This window comes from Cryptomeria japonica, chromosome 5 (assembly GCF_030272615.1).
Source record: "Cryptomeria japonica chromosome 5, Sugi_1.0, whole genome shotgun sequence".
Classification (NCBI taxonomy): Eukaryota; Viridiplantae; Streptophyta; class Pinopsida; order Cupressales; family Cupressaceae; genus Cryptomeria; species Cryptomeria japonica.
This window is the reverse complement of record NC_081409.1, coordinates 265,864,422-265,877,085: the sequence shown is the minus strand read 5'-3', so window position 1 is coordinate 265,877,085 and position 12,664 is coordinate 265,864,422. Positions and strand designations below refer to the sequence as shown.

The window sequence follows — 12,664 nt, the reverse complement described above, 5'->3', positions numbered from 1 at the left end:
AAAACCATTAATCGGCAACCAAGCCAGCTGATGAAGCCAACAAAAGGATTTTCATCCCCTCCACAAATGCAGCATCAAAAACAAATTATATAAGCAACCTATTAATACTACTATAAAGAAATGAACCTCAGAACATTGCTAGCATTTCAGAACAAAATAAATACACTTGTATAGGGCATTCATGTACTCTATTTATGTCTGATACAAACCACATAATACATATAATTCTTTAGAGAGGTCAATCCTACACCAGAAAAAGCAGTTAAACGTGAACCATCCTTATCAATATTTAATTACATCATTACATGGACACTGGGTTGTATTCATCAGTGAAGTAAATCGTGACTGAGGATAATACAAAAAAGTCTAAAAATATAAAATCAGAAATTACCATAGAAGTTAAGAAAAGGTTGATATAGGCAATTGACAAAATGCTTGAAATTCCTTAAATGTAAGCAGGTAAAAGCTAAAATGTTTTCGAGACCACAATGACACGAGAACTTTACAGGGACAACAGGGATGACAGATTATAAAATGGGGAAAAATAAAAATAAAAGAAACTATAACAATACCTAAAACAAACAGTAGCATTAAAGCTTAAATGAAGTCCAACTCCTACAAAAAATCAAGACAAATGCATCAAGATTCAACTATAGCATTACACAAAAATTTCAGTGTTTTCATTTCTGCAAATGAAAATAAATACATTTAAGTCTCTTTTGGAGGTTAGGAGTAATAAACCCCCATATATGTCTTTCTTTTTTCCTCTGTTTTTCTTCTTTTTTTTTGTTTTGTGTTTTTTTAATTTTGCTAAAGCATAGATGTATGTCAGTCCCCAGGAAGTTTGAGGGACATTTGAGACATCCATAGCTCAACATCACCAAGCACTTCATATATACTCCAATTGTGATATAATTGAAGGAAATGCAAGCTTGATTTAATACTCCAATTGCATACCAAAAAAATGACTCTCCACAAAATAAAATTGCTCGCCTAACAACATTCCATTCCTTCCCTGCACTACCATCTCAAAGCCAAACAATCCTATAGCATTAGTGTAGTAGTCCAGCTTAACTTGCTTAGCATGTTGAAACGTAAGATCTAGCGACCATATGATAAAAACCCAAATAGTCATAATATAACATCACTCATTAGAGTCAAATACCTTGGAGTAAAATAACACAAGATTAAAAAGGGCCTAGGTTAAAAAATTAGATGGTGAACCATGCGTGATCACTCATCAATCAAATGCCATTTATACTTAACTTCCTCACTCAATGGTATTAATATGTCTTGACTAATGATTCATCCTTGTCCATGGCCCCATAGGTTTTCCATATTGGACTTATCTCCATCCAGCAATCCAGAACCTTTACCAAAAGTTCAAACAAAACAACTCCCTCAATTAAGTCCTAAAATGTATATTGATTAATAAGTACAACAAGAAACATTCCGTTTAATTTCCTAAGCATTTGATTGATAAATTGATTGAAGAGATAAATGCTTTATGGCAAAGTAAATCATAAATGGACAAATAAAGTCTTTGTTATTCATGAGGGATCCCATAAGGAGAAGTGCTTAGTTGAACTGATGGTGGAAGCATGTCTTGTCAAGAGTGGATATCACGATGGGTTACACACCTTGTTTAATTTAATATAAATAGAAAAATCGATCCTTTTGTGGAACATATGCAAAAAATTGCCTTTACCTTTTACCTTTAGTAATAATTGCAATGGTGAGATTAGCATGCCCATGCCATTCCCCATTTAGTTTTGTCTCCACCTTGATGGGAATGTCTCAATGCAATAACATCTTTACAAGAGGTATACTTTGTGTTTCAACTGGCCTGTATCCCAATCCCTATCCACTATCATTTTACCCCCATTTGCACTTATCCCGAAATATTCGCCATTTATCCATCCTCAATCACACTAATTTTGATATGTTCACTCATTACGTCAAGATCATCACCTTATCCCTCTAGTTCAATTCCGAGTGACATAAGATTAACCTGGTTCAATCCTAAGGCACATATAAATGAACCTAAAATCCAAAAGCTTCAAATTCAAAATTCAACTTTCTTGCCCCCTTCTTCTACTAGTTGCTATGAGCCAACCTAACACACATTTGTGAGAGATGGTACCTAGAAACATTCAATGTGAAATTAAAGAACATCCATAAAATAAGACAAGGAGAATAACTAAAGAAAACTTCGTTTCCTCAAGGGGAAAAAAAATGACATCCACATATAAGTCATTTGCATCTTGGTGAATGTTGTCTTCAACAGCACACATTGTAGTTAAGCGAGCCCACCAATGGGTTTGACCTAGGCAAACTCATTCACCTATCAAGTCAGTAAACTCCTCAACAACATCCCTAGACATCACCTTGACAGCTATCAAGGATGTGAAGGCAAGCAATTTTTAAGGCACACATTCTGACAGACCATTCCCACATAGCATAGATCAGATCCACATGACAAATGAAGTCCATAGTAATCAAGATCAAATTGTTAGAATATAAGGGTTACCTTTTGCAGGAATGTCACTATAGTAACTTAGTGATGTGTAATAATAATAGCTATCACTAGTATCTAGAGTATTGGATAAGTGTCACATTTATTTATTGCCGACTGCATCACTCAAACTCTATATAAGGAGATGGAATCTTTGTAGTTCTCACTCCAATATTTTATAACAATATCTGTGTTATTGTCTATCTACCTTGTTTGTGTTTATTGCTCATGTTTTCATATGGAATCAGAGTAAGGGTTTTACCCAGTTGCAGTGCATGGAAAGAACTAAATCATTGTCAGAAGTTTAAAAGGAGTCACACAAGATAAATGCAAGAGCACAATCACTACGAGTGCCTTTTGTAAAGCCTATTACACATTTGAAGTCATCTAAATGTGGTCACAGGCATTTTCTTCCTCAAGTGTGGAACATATTAAATACTCGATCATAAGAAATCACATCAGTTTTCCAATCGCATGGGCAAGGTTTTCAATAGTTAAAAGGATTTATTTTGTAGTAGTTACCAGCTGAAGATTTTCACAGGGTCTAAAAATCATTGGGCCATTTATTAGTCAATGCTGGTCAAGGGCACAGTGATGGCACTCAAACAAAAAAAGGAAGTTTGTGGGTTCTATAAAGTTTGCTAACTCCAAAACCCTATCCATAACTCTCACCAATCAAAGTTAGTTAAAGGTATTTCTATTTGCATTCAAAAAGGTAATAATTCTTTGATCTAAAAGAAATTATGGGTTAAAAAAAAAATCCATCAAAAATAACAATTTTTTAATCCAAAAAATTTATGGGTTTTTAAAAACATTCCATTTAAAAAAATAATTTCGCCTCAAATTCCACACCTATAAAGTAAAAATCCAAATGCAATTAATGAACAGAATTTGTTCAGAATAGTAAATGAAAATGAGAAACTACAAACAAATGCAAATAAGTTATTAGATTGGTAAAGCAAATATGATAAAGCCAACACCATTACTGTACTAGCTCTCTCTGATTCTGAGTTGCATCATGTAGATCTAGAAAAATCATAAGGAAATCTGGGATAATCCAAATAAAGCATTTGAAGCAAAGATGGTTAATACAAAGTTTTGCTAAAGATTCAACCTTCAGCTATTCAAATTCAAGACAGATGATAAAGTCACTACGTCTAGCCACATAAATAATTTGATTGGACAACTAGAAAAAGTCAATGCTAAGGTAGATGACAAGGATGCCAAATCCATTTTGTTAAACAGTTTAAACTTCTAAGTTCAGCAATGTTGATTTTACTCAATCAAATACATTATTAAACTCTAGAAGATATGATTCAGCTCTCTTAGCTAAAGAAAAGAGAGCACCAACAAGAGATAAAGAAGATGATCATCAACATGGGATTGCATTATACTCAAGAAACAATCATAGAAGATCAGATAAAGACAAAGGGGAGATTGAATGTTACTATTGCAAGAAACAAGGTAACATGACCTATAACTATAGAATTCAAGCCAATGATGTTCTCAAGGGAAAACTCAAAGATAAAACATAATTACTGAAAATCCCCCAAATGTTGAGAGTGATGAAAAATTTGTTGATGGAGAATACATACTTTCAAACCCACAATTTGAAGATGGGAAGGGATCTAAGGTAGATGAAGCTCAAAATGCATGGGTGGCCAATTAGTTCAGGAGTTATTTTGGAATTACACACCTCACAAGGGCCATGAGACAAGTTGATGGGGCACTATGGATGGACCTCAACAAATTGATGGTTGTCCCATAATTCGATAGTTAGGTGAGGTGGAATGGAACTCAAGTGCTACACCTTTACAAGGGTTATGAGGGAGCTTGATGGACAGCTACCTGATCTAACAACTGCCTCCAAAGAGAGGCTTCTAAAGAATATATGGTTCTATATGGTTCTGAGGTTTTTAGTTTTCAGTCAATGTGTTAGGACATTTTGGTTTTAGTACAATAAACCTTAAGAGGAATTGCTAAAACATAAGACTTACCTTTTGTAATGAAGTCAAAGTAGTGACTTAGTCGTGCGTAATAATGTTACCTATTATTAGTATTTAGAATTTTAGCCAAGTGTCATGTTTATTTATAGCCAATTACATCTCTCAAACTCTATAATAAGATGACCCTCTATGTAATTCTCCTTCAATATTGTATGAATATATTGTGTTATTGTATGTATACCATGTTTGTGCTTATTGCTCATTTTTTAATACAAATTTGTGGCATTTGAGATTGACCTTCGTTATTTTGTGTGCTAGCTCAAATCTTGAAATAGTCATCACACCAAGGCCATTAATTGTCTAGAGGTGTTGTTACATCCCTCTTTTCCAACTTTGGAATTATACTTATTTATGCTTTTGGGATTGATTAATCAATTACATTATATTTGATTTCACATGTGGTTGAGAACTCATAATAATTGGAAATTGAATATGGAAGTTACTTTGACATTATTGTTTGATTAAGTATTCGGATATTAAGTTAAGATTAGACTAACTAGTTTTTTATGTAACCAAGTGGATGCAAGATGGGCAACGCCCTCAGGAGGGAGGGAGAGTATCATCAAGGAGAGGATTGTAGTCCATGGAAAAAGATCAATTGCCATTAAATCTTGAGCCTGGAGATAAGTTGTTCTTGTGGTTAGATGTCTGTCATGTCCCCTCAATAACACCCATATTTGCAACCCTCTGTCACGAACCATGCCTAATCTATGTATAATAAAAACCCAATATAATAGAATTCATAAATTGTTCAAATTCTAATCTATAATTCTTTTTGTGTATATTTATACTGATGTATTAAATTTTGATGTATTATTTACTGATTATTATATTGATTATTCTAATACATTTATATTGATGTATTATTTATTGATTAATAATCAGTAATTGATTATGAGATACACCAATTTAAAAATAATAAATAATTATTTCCTATGTTAATTAATAAAGGAACATTAACCCAAAAATAAATGTTAATCCAATGTAATTATAGCAAACGCTAAGCAAAAGCCATGATAACCTTAAGAACCGGTAAAAGGAGAAAACGTGACTTTCAATAAAGCCACGTCTCTCCCCAAAAGGAACATTTACCCACTCTTACCTTATTTAAGAGGAAGGATACGGAGACAGATAGGGGGGAGGAACAAAAAAGAGAGGCCACGGCAGATAAGAAAGAAAGAGAATATCAAAGGGAAGAGTAAGTAAGGGATAAGAAGAGGGGAATACGATCAGATAAAGGGGCAAGGAAATACCACGAGTGGCAGTCACGTCTGCCCCAAGACAATTCAAAACAGCAGTCAGCCTACAAAGAGGTAAGGAAAATCTAACATTATTATTATTAATTTCCAGAATAATTCATGATTTAATAATATAAGTAATTTAATAAAATAAAAGAATACTACAAGCTATTCAGTACTACAAATGGTTATCATTAATATGGATAAATAAATAAATACTCCAAATGATTCGATAAGGAAATAAATACTATACATATTCAAGCAAACAATGCTGATAACTCATCAGCAAAGTAATAACGTTCAATCACTATTTAACATAAAACTGATATTTCATCAGCAATGTAATTCAATATTTTTTAGGTAATGTGCTTAATATGAATGCTTAATATATGAAGCACGATAATGTTTTTATGCAGAATTTAACAATAATATAATGATTGTAATTACTATTATTACTATAATATTTTATAAGAACTACCCTACAGTGAAATATATAGTATAGTACCATCTGAAACAAATATAATTACTATTTCTATTGTTGGTGACTCCGATGGGCCAATCAAATTTATACCAGAGATCCTAAGACAGAATTAACGAAGTATTTCAAATCTCTCTTTCCCCAGCGGAGTTGCCAAAAACTGTTCGTTGAAAATTCTGTACACTTGAGGAAATATACAAAATTGTGGTTTCAACCACAGTGTGAGTAAAACTCTCCTAATTAAGGGAAGGTTCCCCCTATCTAACTACAACTTTAAAAATAAAATGAGATGGGACAGCAGTCTTTCTTCTTCTTTCAAGAAAGTCAATATCCTTTTCTCTTCACAGAAAAGTGATAGCAATTTCACATAAAACAACAGTAACAATCTTTTAAAATGAAATGACAGAAAGGAAATGAAGTTTCTTGAAATTTCGAAGACTTCCGTCACTTCCTTCGGGACGAGACAACAATATCAAGCTCAAAGTCTTGATTATATGAAGTCCTATCTACCCTTTTCTATACTAACGCTATCAAGAACAAATTATAACAGCTCAAAGACTGAAATATCTTATGCTTTTCTACATAAAACAGTGGGAAGTAGTATAAGCTCAAAGACTCATAGCTATTTCTCACAAAATCTACTTCTAAACTCTTTTAAGAATAAGTGCAAGCACAAAGACTTACAGCTTCTCTGGAAAAAATATTTATTCTAATTTATATTGACCTCAAATACTTGCAGCACAAAGACTGCAAATCAAATTCGATTAAGTTCTTTGAAGAAACACTTGCAAGAAAGAGAATATAGAACACAAACTCAAGAATGTAGCACAAAGACTCAAAGCTTCAGCAATTTCCTTCTATTTCTTTCAATTCTTGAATTCACACATGAAAGCTCAAAGACATCTTTGCTGCAAATTTGGCAAAGTTTTTGCTTGCTTTCTAAAAGATAAAGATTACAATAGACCCCCTCAGTATTTATAAGAGAGGAGCCTTGAGGAAAAGGTGGGAGGATCCTAACTAACTTGAGAAATTCTCTCAACCACCAAGACTTATTCAATAACTAACTATGACTTATTCCAACTACGATCCTAATTGAACACAACTTGTAGTTGCTTTACATGTAATTACAAAAGTGCAAGTAATAAGTTAACTTGCGATTACAAAGTTATTTTTTACATGTAACTTGTCAAAACAAAATTACAAATGCATAACTAAAACTATTCCATGTGTCTAAAGACCCGACTCTAACTACATCATCATTTGTCTGTGACGATCTTCATGTCACTTCAGGATGCTAGAACTTGAAGTATTCTAGATTGGTAAAGACATCTTGAACCGGAACGGGAACTTGCATCATTATCTTCTTTCTTGGGGTAGTACTAGTTTTACAAGAGGGAAAGGGTTGCCTTCCTCTTTTCATGTCATGACCATCTTTGTCTTGAAAGCATTCTATGCTCTCAACCATGAATTGTTGTTGTATCTCTTCTTTGTATCATCCTCCAATCTTGAAATTTGCTTGCCAAATAAGGCCCATGCCTTAATCCATTGATTTTGTAGATCGTGTGTGCAAACTGGACTGACAAGGGAAGAGATAAATTGATGCAAAAATGGGCTCACAAGTGAATTTCGGGTTTTGGAAGCTGCATTACATGTGTGGGAAAAACAAGAGCATTAACTTGCAATTGTGGAGAACAAACATTCAACTTTATATTTGTAATGGGTAACTACAAGTTTGCACTTGTAATTGGACCTTTAAAACTCATTTTCAAGTGTTTTTTGAGTGCATTTTGGACCAATTTCCGATTCTGGATGGCTGACTGCAGGTAGACTTTAAATGGGAAAAATAAATGAAGGTGTGAAATGAGTGGATGAAATGGTGGGAATAGGGATCTTGATATGAGGGAAATGAAGCTTATGACCAAAAACAACAAGTGCCGATGGTTATGAATGGATTTTTGAAGAACTTTTTCATGTTGATCATATGAAAAATGGGAAGAACTTTTACTTGAAATTAAGTTTTAAAAACCCGATTTTGGAAAGAAAAGCTTTTTCCAACTTTGAAACTTGGAATTTCACCAAAAAATGGTTAAGATTTTTCAACCAAAGGGGTAGATCAACTATTTTCATCTTACATGCAATCGGGTTTTTATATCCCGAATGCAAGTAAAGAGGGAAAATGGGGAAAAACAATGCACTATGCAAATTGCTTTGCAAACTTGGAACAAACGGAAAAAATCTCTCACAAAACCGATTTTAGGAAAGAGCAAAATAAAACTAACAACTATCATGAAGAGAAAGAATCTCTTATAGACAAAAGAAGAAGATTCAAACCCTAGCCACGTTTTTAAGAAAATGCCATATGCAGCAAAAACGGCTATCAAAATGGCATGAGAATTGGTCAAATCTTCATCCAAACCCACGCTTATCTGAAAGAAGCCAAAACGACTTAGGAAAGGCAAGATTCGTGGCATTTTTCAAAAACGTTTTTGTTGTTAAAACACCATAAAACCAGCAATAATGTCTTCCAAATTGCGTGAAGAAAGTTGGAAAATGCACGAAAATAGCAAGGAATCCAAAATGCCTTCTTCCTCCTTGAATTTCTCCACCAAAATCGTTGGAAATCTTCAACAAAATCCTCCAATATTGCTGGTCGGGTTTTTGGGAAAGAACAACAAGTTTAAAATTGCATGCAATAAGGAAAATCGGGTTTTTGAGAGCAAACAACAAGTTTAAAATACTTGTAATAGGGAAATAAAACTCCTATTACAAGTTTTAAACAACTCAACAAAAGACTAGTAAATTAAACATGTAATAGGGAAATAAAATCCCTATTACAACTTAAAGTGACTTTATAAAACTTGTAATGGAGGAGAAAAACCCCTACCATAACTTAAAATCACTTAAGTGGAACTTTTTAAACGAATCACAAGTTTTATTTTAACTTTATAGTTTAAAGTTCACTTGTAATATGCCCAAAAAGTTCCTACAATGACTTAAAAAGCCAAAAAGCAACAAGGGGGAAATAAAAAGTAAGTTACAAGTTCTAATTTCATAAAATGCACTTGTACTTGTAATTAACTAAAAATTTCCCAACAAAGACTAAAACAAAGGAAAACATTAAAATTTGCAACTTAAGGAAAATTTCGCACTTGCAGTCAGGGAGAAAAAACCCGAAATTGAAGGAAAGACATAACAAACGAAACCAGAATGCGATGAAATTTGAAACGTGGTTCGAGGATGGACTGAGGATTAAGACAGTCCAAGGGCGAAGAAAAATTCTTCCTTGGGAAGTGTGCCATAGAGTAAAATCTTCAACCTGCAGTGACTATTCTGAAACCCGAAATTGCACAGAAAGCTAGGAAAAGGAAGATCAAAACTCACCAAAACTTGGACAATGATGGAAAAGACACCCCCCAATATTTGACACTATCAAATGTGAGTTTTGTACCTCGTAAAACATGCTTTGGAGACAAAAATGACACTTTTTAGGCAATAATTTGTAAGGGTTGTCACATTTTTTAAAATCCAAAAATGAGGACAACATCTATATATATTTATATATATATATATATAGAAATAGTAATTTGAATGAATAAGTAAATCTGAGTGAACTATCAATTTAATATCAGAAAGAAGATTATGTTATCACCAATTGGATTCATGTTAAGATAGTTTTGTCCCCTAATCAATTTTGTTTAAGTCATAAGTATGTTGAGATGATTAATTATGGTTAAAACAAGCCTAAACTTAGTAGGGGACATTACAATGTCACCTTCACCTTAAGGTTGGTCTTACCATCTTGTCAGTCAGTGGATCGTCGGACTTTTCCTCTGTTGTCTTTGGGTAGTGAATTGTGTGCGACTCCTGTGGTTATTATTAGTTAATATTAATAATTGAATCATAATTTATTTTATAAGGATTATCTCATTAAATATATATATACATACATATGTATGTATGTATACATACACACACACATATATATACATACATATATGTATATGTATATGTATATGTGTGTGTGTATATGGATATATATATATATGTATATGTATGTATATGTATATGTGTGTGTATATGTATGTATATGTATATGTATATATATAAATACATACATATATGTATATGTATATGTATATGTATATGTATATGTGTGTGTGTGTGTATATATATATATATGTATATGTATATTTGTGTGTGTATATATATGTAGATATGTATATGTATATGTATATGTGTATACGTGTGCGTGTGTGTATATATATGTATATATCTGTGTGTGTGTGTATTATAAACATAAATATTAAATAATTCTAGTTATGAATATAATAAATATACAATTGTATATATACATATATGCATATAGACACACTTCTGCATCTCAATGGCAAAGTGTATATATATATTGCATATAAGTGTTTTTATTTGATCTTTACTCTTTAACAAGGTGATTTGTTTGAAACGGCTCGAAGCCGTAAACCTTGCTTTATATTAGTAAGGGTCGATGGGAGTATGCCACTCTCGACCACCTCTTACTTGGCGTTGAAGAGCCACGTTCTTGTGGCAGTTTTCTTTTGTCCCACAATCATTTGATGGAAGGCTTTGCTTGTTGTTGGGGTTGATTATTCATTCATGCGTCTTGGTCCTTGCATTTGGGTAAAAAGCATTATGATTTTAGGAAGAAGAAAGTAACGCAAAGGGGGTGGTATTCTCTGCGAAGAGAGTGCAGCTCTTTGTTAGTCTCTTGTTGCAGTCCTTGTGACCACATAGCTGTTATTTTTCTTTCTGGAAGTTCCTTCTTTGCATTAGAGGGAGTATGCATAGAGTAATTCTAAAGGCACCATCAGAAGCTTGAATTCGTTTTACGATATTATCCAGGCATGTTTATTATTCTCCATCTTATAGATGCATTGTATCAAATGTAGATGATTTGTCTTGCATAATATTATGAAATGATGTAAATCAAATGTCTTTTTGATGTATTTATGTTGTTGTTTCCTCCAAAAGCTTTGTTGTTGGCATACTGTCTGTGTGCCAAGTAATGACATAACAGAGCAGCATCCCAACAGCAAACTTCTCATGTTATGCTTGTAGATCATGAAGACAATCGGATCATATCCAATTGTAATACAGAGTTCTTTAATGCATTGATCAATTGGGTAGGAAAAATCTCTTAAAAACATAAGCAGAAATCAAGGAATTACTATGTCGCTAATGCAAACTAAATGCTTATCTGGGGTTGCTCTGTTTGTGTGGCTGAATATAACTATTTTGTGTACCGATGCTTACTAGATGCCAAAGAGACCTAGATGTAAGACTGCTTGCGCACTTGTATCAAGGGATGACGAGCAGCATTCTCTCATCTCGTAAGCATGAGCATGTAAGCCATGAGAATGTATAGCATCAGACATAATTACTCTTAAAACGAAACTTAAAATCTGAAGCAATAGACTGAACAATGAATCAGCAAAGTAAAATAATTCTAGCATGGATAGTATAATCCAAATGGTTGTTACCTAAGTCTAGTATCTTGATCAGATTAATTGAAGTTTATAACAGAAACCAGAACCTTCATGGGTCAGTTTATGTTCCAGCTAGGAGTGGGGTTAATGTCATGTTACTCTTGAGACACTGTAACCTTTATTGTCAGTAAACCCGGACCTGCTATTAAATTCAGTGAGATAGATGATTCCTTATGTTATGTGAGTCAGATGTTCTCAAGTTTGGTCAAGTCGAGTAAGGGTGGTGAAGACTGACAGCACATGAGTGCTTCTTTAACGAAACCTTCGCCAAGGTGGCACTGCAGTTAGCATGTGACCATCAGTTCACTTGAACTAGATACACCTCTAGTCAGATGGTCATACTAGTTAGGAGGTACCTATAGTGTGTGACCAGCTCGTACGTTAAACACCAGACTCAGATGGCAAATGGCATATTGATCTTATCCTTAGTCTGCCACACTCGTGAAGGGTTAGGCCCTTCCATATAGAAGAGGCAGAGGAGACTAATTAGTCTATGGTTGGGCGGAAAAGCCCTTGATGATGCTCTTCCTCTCCTAGACTATGTCAAGGCTTGTACCAATTATTCAGCAGGATGCTTGTAGAGTTGTAATCTCTTAACTCTTTCATCTTTCAATTGATTTTTTTAACTAGTTTTTAGTTGATTAGTGAGTGTTCTTTTCCTAATGAAAGTTAGTTAGTTAGTTAATTAACTATTTCATTTCAACTGAAATTGAATCTTAGTTGTAAATTCTTTTATTAAATGTTATAATATTTCTGTTTTTCTTGTTATAAGTATTATGGTTGTTACAGCTGTCAAATCAATTCAACACATCACCAATATCATTCCCCCATCATTGATTCTCAACCTCAAGTACTCCAATCACTCAAGTTTTATTTTTTAATGATTATTGCAATTATTTGTCTCA

At 33.4% G+C, this 12,664-nt stretch overlaps 1 protein-coding gene across 2 annotated transcripts in view; it reads right to left on the bottom strand.

Moving 5' to 3' along the window:
* LOC131035230 (delta(14)-sterol reductase) overlaps positions 1 to 12,664 on the bottom strand; it is a 197,726-nt gene that overhangs the window by 131,411 nt on the left and 53,651 nt on the right. The gene's annotated exons all lie outside the window — the stretch shown is intronic.